This window comes from Anser cygnoides, chromosome 2 (genome assembly GCF_040182565.1).
Source record: "Anser cygnoides isolate HZ-2024a breed goose chromosome 2, Taihu_goose_T2T_genome, whole genome shotgun sequence".
Taxonomy (NCBI): domain Eukaryota; kingdom Metazoa; phylum Chordata; class Aves; order Anseriformes; family Anatidae; genus Anser; species Anser cygnoides.
This window is the reverse complement of record NC_089874.1, coordinates 106209004-106227249: the sequence shown is the minus strand read 5'-3', so window position 1 is coordinate 106227249 and position 18246 is coordinate 106209004. Positions and strand designations below refer to the sequence as shown.

The window sequence follows — 18246 nt, the reverse complement described above, 5'->3', positions numbered from 1 at the left end:
AAAAACATAAAAACAAACAAACAAAAACACTTGAAGGTAAAAATGTTTTCTTTAAATAGAGCACTTCAATGCAATACAGGAGAGGCTTTAGTTAAAACAGAGTTTGTAGTCTGACACATTTATGAGGTGAAGTTTATCTTTTTTTTTGTTGCTGTTTGGATTGTCTTTTTCTCTTCTGGTGATCAGATATGTTTTTAATATATTTTGTTTAGTTTTGGCAGAAAATTAAGTCCTCTGAGGATTAGTGGTGTGCTACACCCTGAATTAAGTGCCAAAAATGCAATAATTTTTCCCTTCTGCTTAATTGTATTCTGGAAGCAATCAGTCAAGCAGCAAAAGCAATTACATTTTTGTTTTTATCCTATTTTATTACTATTTTTGTTAATATCAAAGTGCATATAGTACTTGAAAAGATGCTCTCTCTCAAGCACATTTTCTCTCTATAAGAGTGAGGAAGCAAAATAAATCCATCAGTAATGAAATAAGTCTGTATTTTGATAGTACAGTGTAGAAAAAAAGAAATGGAAATTCACAGCTACCTCATCAAAAATATTCTATCAAAACATTTGTAATAGGTTTTGACTAAAAAAAAAATAATTAAATTAGAAAGACGTCTGCTCTCCACAGAAAATTGCATCTACTCAACAAAAACAAAACACCTGAATGTCAAAAATACTCAGCTGAAATATTTTTATTCACGTCTTCTGATAATAATGCCCCACGGGCATTCAAAAGTCTCATGCCACTGCTCTCAGTAGGTTTGGTTCATTAGCAAAGATTTTTCCCCTTGATGCACTTTTGGCCAATATGTAACATGACTATTTTTTTAATGTACTGAGTTTTCAGCTCCTAGGGGAAAAAATACATATCTACTTGGAAAAAAAAAATATATATATATATATATATTGAATAAATAAATAAATAAGTAAACCAGCAATTTCTGCAATGGAAATATTTTATACAAAATCAACCTGTTTTTCTGGATGTTCTCATAACCTTGAAATTTCAAACATCCAGCACTACAGAGAAGGATACCAGCCAACTTTCTAACCAACAGGTCGGTATTCCAGCCACAACTGTTCTGTGATATGGAAGATGCTTTCTGTTTCAACAATAATCACAATGAGGCTGTCCACTCATTTGTAATAAACACACACATAAAAAGGCATTAATCCTTTGAATATTGCATCTAAATATATTGAAATAAAACTGTCTTCCATGTTTTATACTGTGCTTTGTCTAATGTACTTTATTCTTCTTCATCTCTCAAATCAGATTCAGAATTATTGCTAAATTACAAGTGATGCTCTGAAATCTCTAAGGCTCCAGAAAAGGTATATGAGAAGAAACACAGGTATTTCTGCAGATCACATTCAGTGACTTGGTCTCACCAAATTCAATATTAAATAAGGTATGTTTTTATAAGCCTAATTTTATCCTGTTGTAATTGCTGAAAACTAAAGGAGGTGCTTCAGTGGAGAATTTTGAGTTTCTCATAGATGTGCAAGGTGAATTTACTTTCTAGATAATGATCTTACCAAATAAATGACGTTCAACTTGGGGAAGACCAGATATTAAACACTGAAATAAACTAAAAGAAATCCAACCAAGCCTGACCATACTTTAATCATATATCTTGTAATTTTATCAACTTTCTTGTGAACAAATTTTCATTTACAAAGACTGCAGCAGCAAGAATAACATTTATTAAATTTAGTGGGGTAAAATCTCTACATAGAATTTACTACAGGATTTTAAAAACATATTAGAATTAATCAAATTGAAAGAAAAGTAAATAAATAAACAGTCTTCAAATATCTTGAACAACAAACATATTCTAAAACACATTTACTAGTGTCCAAAGAAAGAGAGAAACTCTACATTAACCATTAAAATTTAATTAGTAACAACCCAGTCATACTTCATAACTCTCCATGTTCACGCAATACAATGGCTTTTGTTGATGTCTCATTATATTGCTCATCAAATTCTAAATTTAATATATTTTCTTACATTTTGTTATGAATTATTTAAAAGTACTTTGGATATTTTATTTATTTATTTATTTATTTATTTACTGTGAGATTGTTTGGAAAATCTACTGATATATTTACCAAACAAATCATTAGAAAGACTTTATAATTTTTCAAAATAAGATATTGAACATTTTTTCATTACTCATCCAGCACTTATTAAGTAAAATATTGCACATTACCATTATTGATTTTTTTTTCCCATTAATGGAATACTTTGTCATTCAAATTAATATTAAGTAACTTTCTTTAAATCTCTTTTGCTTGAGTCTTGACCCTAATAGGCGGAAATTCAATTCAGTAAGGCAGAAAGGAGGGTGTCTGGCTGGTGGGAACACAAGCACCATAGGTGTGGGTTGTGCAGTGTGGCAGCATTCATTAAGACTCACATTCTGGCGCCTCAGGTTTCCACTTCCATGTTCAGGGAAGCCTATTGTAATACATTTTATATTCAGGATGAGTATCTAAATCAGTGCACAGCGCAACCAGCTGCATTGTGTACAGTACAATTCACCTGCAACAGCTTAAAGTAGTTTCAGCAAAAGTCATTTTAACTTTTTCCTTAAAAAGTTAGGAAAAAGAACTGCTTGAAAGGTCTCCATCCCCATGCTGCCATGATGCGGTTTTGATTAAAAGCTCCAACAAGGTCATTGTTTCATGAAGAAGCTGCTGCTGCTTTGGGGTCAGCAAGCCTAGGTTGTTCCGGGTGCCTCCTATTCCAGAGGACGACAAATGTTCCAGGCCACCTGGCCTGTGCCTGAGATGGGTCATATTTGAGGATTGACAGCCCTCTGCAATCTTGGGAAGATACATTGAAAGAGAAACTTGGGAATATTCAAAAGAGAGGAGTGAGTGGAAAACAGGGCCTGAAGCAGATTATGGAGGGCTCTTAGTTTGAGTACTAACCAGTAGATTGGAGTGCTGTTACACACTTAAAAAAAATATAAAAATAAAAATTACCATAGAGCTTAATGCTGAATCTGCTGTAATGACAAGAGCAGAACTGACCTTGTCTGAAACTAGAAATCAGCTCTGTGTCTACCCAAATATTACAGAAATCATCTGGCAGTCTCAGGTGCTTGAGACAGAGCTACGGAATGATAACTGCATTCTTCGTTGGAAAGGTTTTCATTTCACCCCATCATTGATGTAGAGATGATGAAAAGAGGGAAATGAAAGGTAAAAGACAAATGTACCTACATAGACTGATGCAAGTATGCATGAAAGACAATCTTACAGAGCATACCAAATATAGCTCTAAAGCAGAGCTCCATGAGTTAATGAGAGTGTCAGTGGTGGTTAATGCATTGCTCTGCATGGAAAAGGAATCAGGACTTATCTTGCTATTGTAAGGAAACTGTAATTTTAAATTCTCTGATATCAACATGCAACAACTGTGAGCAAATATTGGACTCGTAATGACAATCACTGCATTTTAATTAATGAATAAGTTACGTTGCACACATTAGACAGTACACTTGCAAGTACTTTTCAACTTTCCAAATGCTGAAAATAAAATAACTATAGACTGAGCATGAAAAATCATTTTTTTCTTTCTTTTTTTTTTTCCTCAAAAGCATGCAAAAATCAAAGGAATATCACTTTCTTGAAGTAAATAGAAATTTTATTTAAAACAAACAAGTAGAATTGGAAAAGTCATATCATGACAGACAGGCTTTCCTTCTGTTTGTCTTCTCCCTTTTCCTCAACTTCTTGCTCAGATAGTTGCAATAACAAGGCAATTGGAATGACATAATCTGACCTGTATACAACACTCAAACTATGAGCTGCATTGCTGAATAATCAGATTTTTTTCTTATAATGCCCACTCTGTAGTCTGAGATTAAGCACTGTTCTGAAAATTGAATATCTTTGCAATCATTTTAATATAGAGCAGAACAAAACAATGCTGAAAGACGCTTACATTTAAATAAATTAGAACAAGCATGCAAATTCCAGAAGTTGAGATAGAGGGTGAATTGTCGGAATGAAGCAACTTTATCTAAAAAGGGTTCAAAACATGTTTTTTCTCTGAATTCATGAGAGGTGAAAAGAAAATCAGCAATAAAGGAAGCAATAGATGAGGCTCACATTTTCACACAGTAACCAAACCTTTGTAAGGGCAGATCTACTGCGTAGTCCCTATTTACTGGAGTCTAAACTTTTGTAGATAAACGTAAATCTTTTGTGCAAGAACGTGTGCACAGTGGAGAAATTCTTTATTCCTTCAGAGCAAGGCTTCTTCAATATAAGTCATTGTCAATACAAGGTAATTGTCTGTGTAGAGAGAGAAAAACAAAATAAAACAAAACAAGCACCAAAAATAAACCAGTCCACTGTAAACTTAAGCCCTTGCTCCAAAATGAAAGTTACTCTAATTTGAAATAAGTATTTCTTCAGTCTTGGAATTAAGATATTTTCAGGCAATAAACATTCATAAACAAGCTCCTGGAATTCTTACCATATAGTTCACAAAGGGTTTTATTCAGGTCTCTAAATTAAGTGTTTAAGTGTTGAAGAAAAGACATTCTTGTGTGTGTGTTGGACAGTTTTCACATTTTTTTACATTTGATAAATTTATAACAAAACATCCAGTCTTTCAACAATGTGGCATACAGAGATTAAAAAACAAAACAAAACAGTTGTAAATAACTATGATCACTGAACGTTCTCATTTCTGGAATACACAATGTATTCAACATTTGAAAATTAACGTTTCTTTAGTTCACTATGGTTGTTCTGCATGTTTTTGGTGTGCTCTAGTGAATGTAAAGTTTTAGTTAAGTAAAAGGTCATTTTTGCACCATGCAGTGCAAAAAGCTTGAATGTATCAAAACCTGGGATTTTTTAAAGAATTATTACTCAATCATCTAAAAAGGTTAGTAAATCATATTTGCCATTTTATAATTATTTTGCAGTGCTCCTAGCAGACATGTTGCTTCCCTTGGTAGAGATTGTATGAAGATTTCATTAGAAATAGGAGCCTTCAGGGAAGGTTGTTGCTTAATCATTATACAGGTTTATTCTTTATTCTTTAATAAAGCAGTTTACTTTATAATATATTCCACCTAGAGATAATGCCTTAGTGAAGATATGCTGTTTCAACAATCAGCAAAGTATGTGAGAAAGGGAGCAGAATAGAAGAATGAGAGAGAGTGGGAGCAAGGGAGGAAAAGAGAAAGGAAAGAAGGGGGAGAAGAAGAAAGAACTTCTTTTCAGTCCTTTCCTTCCCCCCAACATGCACTTCCCCCCATTCCAACTGCAACATTTGACCTCAGCAAACCTCAAAAAAGGTCATTGATCAAGTGATAGATGGGAGATGACTACATAAGTGCGAAGAGAGAAGACATATCCTACAGTGTAACAGGTTTGGGATATTCTCAAGCTGTCTTTACTGTGTCCCATGGGTGTTAATGCAATCAGATTATCAATAGAGAGGCTGCACTTGATATGCATGAATTGGATTTTCACTCCTGTTCCTATTTTCTCCCTTAGAAGTTTTCAGGCTGGTGTTTGTATGCAGAAGTCCTACAGTATTTATTTATTTATTTATTTATTCAGAATCAGTGAATCATTGTTTCACTTGTCTCAGCTTCAGAGCGTAAGACTAGAACTTTTCTCTCTCCTCTCCGCTCCCCTCCCCTCCCCTCCCCTCCCCTCCCCTCCCCTTTTCTCTTTCCTTTCCCCTCCTTTCCTTCCCCCTTTCCCAACAGTTTTGTACCTTGATGCTTATAAAAAGATTAAAAAGGCCTTAATTACATTATAAGAACATTTGTTTTACCTGTGTTATAATATTCACCTATATCACAGTGATCCTCAGCACTCTTATTAAGAAGGAATTCATTACCTCCATTTACTAATAGTGAACATTCAAATCACAAAGAAGTTAAATGACTTAACAGCAATTTTAAGAGAAATCTGTAGCATAGTCAGGATTGCTGCCTAAAACTTATGGTTCTTTCCTAGTTCCCATTTTAATATTTTCCTTCTCTAATGTCTTCTCAACTGTCTTTGATTATAATCTAATACTTGCAAATAAATAGAGGAAATGTTTTATAGTGATCATCAGCAATGTCGGTAGATGGCTGATGCTTCATGTATTATGATTTCAGATTTTTGAGTTTGGTCCTTGTCTTTCTTTTCTTAAGCTTTCATAACGATTTTGTGTTGCCTCCAGAGCTAACTCTACAGGCAAGAAAAATGGCACATTACCCTTAGGCATGAAGTCTCTGAGCTGTCCTGCAAGTTTAAATTAGGTGACACTGTAAATCATTCAGTGAAGGTGGATGATGATACAGGAGCCCATGTTTCAGCTTCATGTGTGTCCAGCACCAGTTTAGTCTTCCAGAGGCCACATTGTCAGAGGGAGACACGACTTCTGCCTCAGAGCTGGAGCAAGTGAAGCACAGGTAACTAGGTCTCTTCTGTGTCAGATAGTCCTAATGAAAAAGGTATTGGGTGGACTAGTACCCTTCCTTTTTCTATCCATTTGTATCTCTTGTTGCAGATAGCTAAACAGCTATTTTTTTCCTTTAGTTAAAAATTTGTTCTCAGGATTCACAATAAATGACCTTCTGATGTGAAAACATGGTATACTAAAACAAAGAGTATGTGGTGAATTTAACATAAAAATAAGAAATGTTAAAAATAGATAAGGCATATAAAAGGACATGGCATTTTACTTGCTGTGAACCTAGGTTTAATACACAGAAATTAGCTAGAGATCTATAAGCTCAGTATTTTTCTCAGACTAAGAACACAATCTTCAAAAGGAAGAAGAAAAAAGCAATTATTTTTGTGAGCATAAACTATAAACTATCAAATCTGCTAATTTGGACAGTAGCTTCACTCTGAAGCTTAGCCAGCCTTTTATAATTTAACAAGTAGCCCTGATAATCTGCTATATTGTGCACAATCATTGTGCCATTTCTAATTAAAATTGACAAACCCCCTGGAACTTCCCCTAGACAAATGCAGTAAGTTTAGAATAGCTTGAACTCTTTTAACTCTTTAGGAGTACATTTTTAAATAGGCACATTTCAGAAGAGAAGTAAAAACAGAAAGTAAAAAAAAAGCCAAGACAAATATCCAGAAAATCATCACAGACTTCTTGTGATGATTATAAACAAAACCTTTACCATATTAGAAAATGTAGCAAAAACACCATTTTCTCTTTAGATATGTCAAAGATATCTTGTGCTTATTTGGATGGGAAATCTCTGAGAAAAATATGGTATCATATAGTGTGTGATCAGAGCTGCTGTCTGGATGGCTGCTTGTATGTTAAACTTCAAACTCCTACTGCAAAATACTATATGGGCTAGGGCTCCTATAAAATGACCTAATTAATCTTGATAGAGGCAACAATGGACCACTTAATACAAAGGCATCACTTGATACCTTTTCCTCTCCAGCAGCAATGCAGCATACTTGTACTGCACTAAAAGAGTGAACGAAGGGTGATGTACAACAATTTCTGGACCAAGAAACCATAATCCTTCAGTCTTTGCCTATATATTACGACACAGAATTTTGACAGTCTTCTGTTCCATTCCTCATAGCAGTTAAAGCTAGTTGAGTAATTCAACCTATTTATAGAAAAAAAAATAAAATCTTTCTCTACTTCTGCGAAAATGATGATCAATTTTGGTCTTAATGATTTTTTTTAATTATTTTTTTAAATGAAGTAAATGAAACAGTGCAAAAAATATTACTAATATATAAATGTGCTGTATATAGTTGCATGAGGGGGCATGCATTTTACATATTTCAGGAGCTGGATTTTTCCTGCAGACATGCACTCCACTTCTTGATGGTACTGAGTAAATTCCTGAGACCATGCATGTGGAAAAGGAGAAAAAGAGTGAGGAAGAAATGACACCAAAATGTAGACCTGCAGCAACTCATGTTAGAGGACTTCCAGAGAAAGTACTGAAGTAGCTTTTGCAGAGACATTTTATTAATAGTTCTCTCTTTTGTTGTATGAATACAGAATATATGATACTGAAGCCCTGGTTTTGGCTGAGGTGCATAGCTAGTGTTATAGTAGACATATAATATAATGAACATATTCTGTAGACAGCTACTTTATAACAAGAACAGAACTGCATTCTTTGCATGTAGGTCTTGCAGATCAAGAAATCAGGAGATCAAAAATAAATAAATGAATAAATAATATATTGGCCAGAATGTCTTTGCTTCCTGAAAAGATTTATATATCTTTATTTCGCATTTGCACCTTCACATGTGACAATGAGGTCCAGGAAGAGAGTTCTGTTTCCTTGAGATCTTGATAACAGAGAAATTGGTTAAAGGAAAGCAAAATAAAGTTCAATATAAAAGTCCTCTGATCTACAGGGAACAAAATCTTTTCTCTGTCTCTATTTCCTGTCTTTTGTGTGCAAGTGTTTCATTTTCTATTCCAAATGAGTGAAGGCAGGAATTTTGAGAAAAACAACTTCTATTTATTACTTTAATTTGGAACCAATTTTTGTAAGGTACTGGTGAAAAAAAAGGGAAGATGTAAAAGTCCATAAAAAGTTATAGACTCTCAGATTTCCTAGTGAAAGAAAATGAGTCTCTTTTTTATACCCGTTATTCCTTTAGATTGAGTAATGCATCTGACCTAGCCTGTGCTTCCTTGTTTCCATCCTTGTTGACGAGACACATTAACAGCATTTATTTTCTGGCTGCCCTCTTCTTCTCTCCTCTCCGTCTCTTCTCAAGTACTTGGATGCATATTTCATCTTCATGCATCTTCTTGCATGATGAAGCATCTGCCGGTGGTGCTGAAGCTACTGGCAGTGACTGTGTTTGCCCCAGAGCACATTACAGATGGTAGTGTCATTGCAGATAATGATAGCCTAATATACTCGTGGTAGCAACAGGGGACAGCTTTTATTCAGTTTTCAGTGGCAGATCCACGCTGCAGAATGGGGCGAAGAGGGGAAAACTCAAAATAAGCAGACCTGGCAATTTAGGTAATGGCCACTGGGTGGGGCAAAAGTGCACATCATTAAAAAAAAAAGAAATAAAAACGCATCTGATGATTTGTCAGAAACAACATAACAGGGGAATCAGAAGCACGACTCTTTAGGGTGGCCAGGAGATTCTCAAATACGTGAAAATTCATTTTCTACATATGAAATAATTCTTCATTATTTTTATTACTTCCACAACAATTACAACAGATTACATTCCACATTGGAGTATTTCAAGGCACTTTGTCTCTCAGGATATGAATGTGAGTAAATCACACCCTATAATCTTCCATCATTCTCAGTGCTTTTTCCAGAGGGGATTTACACTTACACATAAAATAAGCATTTAAAAGCCAACTGAAAAATGGCTAAGGACCTTTCCTCCAGAGACTGTAAGCATCTAAAGTACATGATTTTGCATTTGTGCAGCACAGTCTACAAAGAAAAGCCTGACCAGACCATTATATTAAGTAGAAATTTAACTTTATCACTATTTTTATTGAATTATTTTTATTTTAACAGATTACATTTGTCCTATTTCTCAATGTAATAGCTTGAGATCCTAAAAGAAAATGTACGTGTTTTTAATGATTAACATGATTTTAGTGCAATTCAGCATTTTGTCATCTTAAAGTTAGCAAAAACAGTAAGAGCATGGGCTTCAGGTTATCCCTCATCCATGTTCAGCCAATGTATCAGAAACATAGGAGTGAAGATAGTAGCTGAGCAAAAAATCTCCCTGTGCATGACCTTAATTTCTTGTAGATCATCTTACCCATACTCAGATCTGAAGTCTGTTTTCAGCACTAATATGGCTATTCTGCATGAGGTTCTTGAAAAGACTTATTTCCAAATAACTACTTTTCTTTTGGTATTTTTCAGTGTAAAGGAGAATTATTGTCTGAATTCAGCAAGTCCTTCAGAAAGAAGCCATGGCGAAGAAGGGAAGAGGTAATTTTGACATTTTTAATAATATCTCCCAGACTCATCCCTGAAGTGTTATCAGAAAATAAATAAATAAAAGAATCCCCATTGTGTTTCTAATGCAATTTCTGTTTTCTAAATTAGTCAACGGAATTAATCCACATGCAGTTGTCCAAGCACTGAATTAGAGTATTGTCCTTTCTTCAGAGAAGGTCTTAAAAATACATACACACACACACACACAAATATTTTTTCCTCATTATCTACTTCCTGGCTACACCCACCTCTAAGTCTAGGTCTCCGTATTTATGAACTCTGTAACTATTTTCACATATATGATAGGGTCAGTGGACAGGACAGCCTATACAATACAGCAACATTTTCTAGAGGGAGAAAACACCTCTGTATCTTATTTTCAGCAAAAATACTAACGCAAGGTGATAAAAGCCATTATATTTCCTCAGCCATTTAACTGCATGGCACCATTTTTTCAAAACTAGTTCTTTTTTAACAGACATCTTGATTAGATCTACTTCCTATGACTAAAGTAACCATCTGCCAACATTGCCAGTCCTTCTGCTCCTAGAGAGGACTATTTCATCTAACTCTTTTTAGAGGAACTGACCACCTGGACATATTTCTACTTGCAGTGTTTGGCCTACAAAATGAGCTGCTGATTTCAGTCTGTTTCCTGCTAGTGAGGCATAACAATCAGCAAAAATCATTAGAACAGATGTTGCTATCTGTTAGTGACTTTAAAAGAGGAGATGTTGGAGAGCTGAACTACTTTGCAGAAGTTTCCAGATGTCAAATGGTCTAATGCACATCACTTTTCTTTATGGTCCTAGCCCGTGGATAAATTAAATTCATTTTTCACTGTTTCCAGCTTTGCGTTTTTCAAAATATTAAAAACTAAAATGAAGAAAAGCAAACACAGTCACAGATAACAGTGAACTTATCCACAGAGCTTTGACTGCAAGGAGTATTTCAAAAGGAGTGCCTTTTAATTGTCATGCTGTGACAGTAATAAAAAAAGAAATTGGAAAAAAAAAATCAATAGTATACGTAGTTTTACAAGAAGGGGAATGACTCAAATACAGAGACACTACCCTAGGCTCTCCAAGAAAGTGTATAATAAAGTATATTATAATATTATGTATGTGATATTGGATATAGAACTCACAACTTCTGTCCTGTCATGACAAGATCATCTTCCCACTCCAACAAACTCAGTCTTGCACTGCAAAGCTAAGCTAATAGTGCTTCTTAATAAATGTCATTACTGATAATACTTATTACTTAAAAGATTACACACTGTTGTAGCACAACTGCCAGTCAAACTATATCTACTTATACCAGGGCTGAATCTGCTTTGTAAAGCATTATTAACTCTGAAGTACTTCATACATGTAGGTAACTATGATCCTATGAATGAAGATACTGAAACATAAGTTTGGGACGTTGGGTAACTTTCTCTTCTATCACTTGTACACTAAAAAGCTGTCTTTCAAATTTATTCAGTTTTGGGGCCCAGTGTTGGCTTGAGCATACTATAACTAGGTTTTCCAAGATATCTTCTTCCAAACATTAGTAGTCTGTAGGTTGCTCATCTTCAAAAAAATTAGTCATGATCCCAGTCTAAAATAGCTAAGACCTTCCCTACCTACACAGTGAGTGCAGTGAAGATTTCCATTTAGATTTCTATCTCCTAACTTACCATCCTTGGCTTAGACCATTGAAAAACTCTCTTTTGTAGCTCCTTTTTCATAATTGTGTTGGGAATTAAATGTTGCAATACATTCAACCTGGATTTGATATTCAATAAACTATTGTCAATAGCAACTTGAAATATTCATTTAAGGCCTAAAGTAAATTTAATAAAAATTGCATATGAGATAATTAACATAAAACAGCCAAATGCAAAATGAATTAAATAAGCTAAAATAAAGTTCATGTTTTAATCAGCAAAGCCTTGTTGCTTAACAGCTCCTTCAGGCTTAATGTTCAGCTTAGTTTCTGGATCACACTCTTTCAAATTGCTCTACAGAGACATAAATCTGACTGTAGCTACTGCATACTCTTGTGAGAGTGAGTACATGTGTATATTTCTGAGTGGGAATGTAAAATATAGTGTGCTGGTATATTGCATATGAATTAATCTTTTCTGTAGTAGGAAAAAATACATTGTAATATTTTTCTCTTACAGAACACTGTCAAAAGTCTTCAATTTTCTTTTCTTTGGGGTGGCACCACTGAAATTCAAGATTGGTAGACTCAATGAGTCTGTATAAAAACAGAATAAGGTTATTGACTTCACTGGAGTTTTTCAGAATAGATGTCAACAGGTTTGAAATCCAGAATAGTCCAAAATTTCCTCCATTGGAGTACCTTCACTGCTATATTTTTATTTTCTGAGACTAAACAAACATTCTTTTCACAATCTCTTAATTCATCATTTCAAGACACACAAATTTCAAATTTATGTCCAAATTTATATCTAAAACCAGTCAACTAGATAAATTATCCAGATTATGCCACATGCATTAACCTGCTCTGACTGATCTGCTGTGCTTCATCATGCATTCCTCTGATGACCTTGATCACAATGAGTGAAAATGCAACTTGAGATGTCTATTTTTTTCCTCCAGTTTCTTGCTCAAGTTAAGAAAAAAATTGACCACCACATGCTCAGTGCAACACAGAGGCCATCCTGAAGCTTCAGTAGAGAAACACAATATAGTTAGGAATGTTGTTGATTGACAAGATAGAGAAACTACGTGATCAGTACATTAGTTGGCCACTTCTTGGATCTAAAGTGAGTAGGCTGAACTCCCAGCAGATGTCCACTGCACCCCCATTACTCTGCCCTGGCTGTTGTGTCCCTGTCTGGGAAGACAGAGAGAGAAATGTTTTCCAACACTATTTGCAGCACAGGGTCCATGTATGGTCCATGTATCAGACAGGTACTTTTGGTGGTGGTGGCTGGCTCCTTTTTTTTTTTTTTTTTGGGGGGGGGGCGTGAGGGTGTACTCAAAGGTATGCCTGAGCATTCCAGACAAATGCAGGGAAAAAAAAAAATTCTGCTAAGGACTGATGATGTAAATTGTCTGAGTTTTCCTTTCTACTTTTCCCTATCTATACAGTCATAATGGTACTAGCCTGTACCACAAAGATTGTGAAATGTAATAGAAGGGTTAGGAAGAGCTTTTTGAGCCTCAGGTGGAAAGTTTCACACAAGCGCAAAGTGTCTTTTTATTTTCTGAAGGCTATAAAAGAATCTGCAGCTCAGAACAACCTTGTGAAAAGCAATTCTCAGAGGCAAAATAGTTCACATGATTCTATCTAAGCGAAGCAGGTAGCTGCTATTGTGGAAGTTGTGTAATTCATGAACAACTAATTGAATTCTAGAAACTTTTATGTGGCAGCAATCACTGAATGAAAAAACGCTAATATTCAAAATGAGTATCTGTTTTTGTTTGTTTTGTTGTCTGTTTCTAAGCAGTACAGATTTCAAGCATTTTGATTGGTGATTGCTGTTAAAGAAGGTCCCGTCTGTTAAGTGCATACTATATTTTGCAAGAAACATTTGTGAAGAAAATTCCAGTAATTCTTTCACTATTTATTTGACTTAAAGAGTCACTACATGGAAATTTCTGGAGTTAATCACATATTGAATGGAAAATATTTTTAAGACAACCTATCTGACAGCTGGAAAACAAGAAACCCTCAAGTACATGTTTTATTTTAAGCTAATACTAAAATACAAGCTTTTGATAACTGACATTTAAAATTAGAAATGCTTTCTCAGGAACCAACAACTCTGCATTAACATCCCACCATTAGACTCACTCTGTAAATCAGGATATGGAGAAAAGCACTCAGGCTTCTTTAGATATGATTTCCACTACTTTTTCTTTGAAGAAACTTTCCAAAAGAAAGAGGCCTAATGGGCTCCCAAACCAGTTTAAAGACATCACAAGTCACAAGAACATCACAAACTGTGAAAATAACTTTTGAAATGAAACTATGAAATAAGTATTGGCAAGGGCTTTCCTTGTGCTGTACCCAAGACTGTAATTTCACTTGTTCCAATGGAATCTTCTTTGGAGACACAGAGGCAAATAATACTCTTCCTAAGATAATATTTCTTGGAAAATTTTTGTTGCCTGACCACTGATATTTCCCATAAGCAAGGATGATCCTGATTAAGACATCCAAGAAAGTATGGTAAGAGATTTATATCCATTTCAAAGCAGATCACATGAACTGAAACAGAGCAAGGATATCAGTCCTAGAGCTATAACTTCTGCAGTCTCTCCATCAGGTTCAGATACAGCATATGCTGTTGCAAAAAGAGTCACAGTACATTGTCAGTACAATGCCCCCAGATCGACACAAAACTAGAGGTCAAAACAAAAGTGGAGGAAAAAATCAGTTCCTGAGCAATCTCCAAAGAACTGCAAGGCCAGGTTAAGTGCAGTTTATGCAATTCTTTCTAAAGAGGCGATTCAATACATTTATAGAGCTGCAATCCTAACGCTCAGGCTCAAGCAAATGAAAGCTGAGTGGAGAATACATTTTCTTCATATCAATCTTAGTTGTTGTGCCACACACAACTGACCCTGTAGATGGCTTGCATCACAAGTTCTATCAGTCATTGGATCTTTCAATTGCTATGTTTCCTTACCTGGGATCTATGCCCAGCAGCATATTTTGTGTTCTGATTGTTCATCAGTTGTAAGGAGAACTGTTCAGAGTAAAGCAGAGAATCTCACCAGACAAGGAAGAGAGGCTTATGTGCCAAAATATAACTAAAAATAAAACATTCAATATCTAAGTTAATATGCCTTACAATTAAAAATAGCATAGTTTTTAAGAACTTGCTTATTTGTAGAGTTGTTTCTACATACAACTTACATACAATTCAAAACATTTTGAGAAACTACATATACAGACTACAGAATCCACTTTACTGTATAAAATGTATTTCAATTTAATCTTTTAACACTCATATTAATAGAGCTTGTGTTGATTCAGTATTTACAGTCATTCTAAATAGTATGGTTTTATTGATTTGACTTATAATGTCCCAGCAGATCAGTTTCATGCATTTTTCCTCAAAACCAAGCAAATTGACTTGAAAAGTGAATTTACATTTTAGTTTCTGATTATGTCTCAGAACTACTGCTCAATATTAGATGAACCAAACAACAAATTGAATTTGTCATATTCTTGCAGTTCTTATTTTCAGAGCATATTTACTTTTTAGGATTTGATAGTAACATCCATCAATATATCTCCCAGATACACAGAACTGACCTTGAGAACTAAAGGTAGAATGATCAAAGTGTGAAGAATTGACACCTTCACAACACTGAAAATCTTACAATATTGGGATTCTTGTTGTCAGCTTGCTCATCTGAGCATGGATGGCTTTGCTAAGGACAGAGGTTTAAGTTTAGCAAATCAGCCTAGTTTACCACATACTTAAAATTAGTTTCCGTAATGATCATCACGGACTTCGATTTCATGTGCATGCTGTAATTTTTTTTATTTTCTCCATAGGATAAGGCTGTGAGGTATAGCATCTTGCTGATTTACACTGATTATTTCTTAATCACCATAGAAATTTATATATAATAAATAAGGCAACATACTCTCATATTTTTTTCTCTCTCTCTGTTTTTCTTCTTGTAAAAACAGATTTCTGTTGACTATTTGTATTCTGCTTTAAGATATTCTTTTTATTTCCAAAATTCATTGCTTTGAATTTTTATTCATGATTTTTTCATTTCACGTTACAGGAAAATAGATGAGTGCATTGAATTGCTTTTTACAGATTTCAGTGTCTAATGACTACAATTTTCAAAAGTATAGAGGGCATTTGATATCCGGTTCAGTTCCTTCATGTCTCTAGGAAAGTAGTAACCTCACCAGACACCAGTTTTGTAGGCCAATTCTTCTTTTCATTTGAGAAGAAATGTTCTTTTAAAATGCATTTTCTTTTGAAAGGTCTTGTAGGAAGAAGTGGTGGAATGACCTTTGCCATAATCTCTGTAATTAGAGATCAGGCCTGGGACAAAGTGACCCTATGTATTCATGATACTTCTGAAGAAGAAATTTAGTTTGTGTGCTATTTGGGAACTTTTCTGTGTTAACATTGTTGCATTTACTGAATGTAAAATATCTTATACTAGAAAAAGTTCTGTTTAGGTTCTTCAAGATGATTTTTCTACCAGCAGAAAATAAGCACTGAATTAAAAAAACAAACAAACAAAAAAAAACCTTCCTCTGATTCATGCAAAGAAATCTTAATCTCTGTCCACATAAAAGGATGCTAATAAATATCTCTTCTAAAGTCTAAACTATGGCTTATTCCTGTCTGTTTTTGATAAGTTTCTCCTGCTACCTTATGATGTACTCTTCACTTAAGTTCTGTACCAAAGAATAAGAACTGCTTTTAGGAAACAAACAAAACAAACAAACAAACAAAAAAAGTCTGTTTGGAAGTCTGTTTGGAACAAATAATTGGTCTAACTGTCTAACTGGACCAAGTAATTTTGGGTGTAAATCTATAGCAGAGTTCTTTTGAAGAAATTGTGTGAGTGTTCTTAGTGTTTCTGATTGTAAGGTGAGATAACCTGTATATACCCTAGGTATCCTACAAACACAAAAACTTTATCAAAAGTATCATGTTACATCAGAGTATCTGATACATTAAATAACATTATATACCTCATTGTACCACTGTATACTATACTGTAGCTATTTGTGAGAACTGTCTATGAAAGTGGAATTTATCTATTTAAATCTCTGAGTTTAAACAATATTCAAATACATTTTAATGTTCTAAGTAAGGGCGTAACATGGACTGGAGGTTTCCAAGTCAGGTAGGTAGTTAAAACACCTTTATAACTGTCTCCTAATGGAAAAGCATCACAGTTATACTTGAAGCCTAGCCAAACTGAGAACAGTGTTTATTCTGAACTGGAAGTATCAAAAGTAGTCTAAAATTGCACTTCAAATATTTTATGAAGTATGTGTTATCAGTATGGCTTAGTCTCAAATTATCCCACATTATTAACTTAAATAGCATCCAAAGAAGTACCAGAAAATGTATGAAGGGAAAACATACTGCATTAAAACGAAGATATTATTGAAAGCCTCTGGTCTGGAAGGGAGCTTCTTCTTCTTCTTCATGATATGGTACCCAGTGGCATTTCTTCAGGCTTAAGTAGCCTGAAAGAGTCAGGGAATATTACTTTATGGAACAATTTATCTTGGAGAGACATCTGTATCCTGAATCTTCACTTTATGGCTAATACAATTTTCCTTGTCTTCAGTGAGAGTTTTACCTAAATAAATAGTGAAGGACCTATAGATATATATATACACACATAGATGCATAGACATACATATATAAATATGGAATAGGCAAATTTCAAAATAGGATAAATGAAAAAGAATAAGAAAGATAACAGTAAAAAATGAGTGTCAGGTTTTAGAAATGGTGAAAGTACCGTTTCAACTGCCAAGTACATTTAAATTTAAACGTAAAGTGTTTCTATTTCAAAAAGAAAGCTGATGACATTAACTTCTGTGTTATAAGGAATTTTTAGCATTGATTTTTCTTGTCTATTACTTTTTCTAAGTTAAAATTGTTAAGGGTGATTCATATAGGAAAATTAGTGTTAATATATGCTCTTTGGAACAAGTAGTTCATGTTTATAAAGTGCTTTGAGGAAGCACTGTACATAGGAGGAGATATATTGCACAACTCTGGCTATTTCCCATTCACACATTATAACATTATATAATTTCTAACTGCTCAGTAATTGATACAGCATTACTTTCTGGACAAAAGCTGAGTGAAAGAGCTCATCATTGGATCGGTTCTAGTACGGTAAAAAGGTGACACAACATATACTTAGACATGTTCCTGCAAAGTTATAACTAGTTCTGTGACTGCATTATTCAATTATTATGTAGGATTTGCAGTACTCATTCAGATCTGTATTGGGCTCGTGTGGCAAGGTTTTGTTAGAGGGGAGGCTGCAGAGGTGGCCTCTGTGAGAAGGTTCCAGAAACTGCCCCAAGTTAGTTATGAGACAGTCCCAGCTAGCTCCAAAAGGGATCCGCCACTGTCCAGAGGCAAACCAGTTAGTGACACAGGTTGTGCCTTTGTTACAGAAGATTTAAGAAAGGAAAAAACTGCTGTGCAGCTACGAAAGAGGAGTGAGAAAACGATAAGAGAACCAGCTCTGCAGTCAGTGCAGCAGGAGGGCAGGAGGTGCTCCAGGCACACAGCA

General features: G+C 34.7%; 1 long non-coding RNA gene across 1 annotated transcript; it reads right to left on the bottom strand.

Moving 5' to 3' along the window:
- Positions 1-3567: 3567 nt before the first annotated feature.
- Positions 3568-17342, bottom strand: LOC125185009 (uncharacterized). Its single transcript, XR_007169816.2, has 3 exons — positions 17073-17342; positions 14625-14748; positions 3568-4310 (listed from the first exon to the last, which is right to left on the bottom strand). It is a non-coding gene; the product is annotated as an uncharacterized lncRNA (long non-coding RNA).
- Positions 17343-18246: the final 904 nt, after the last annotated feature.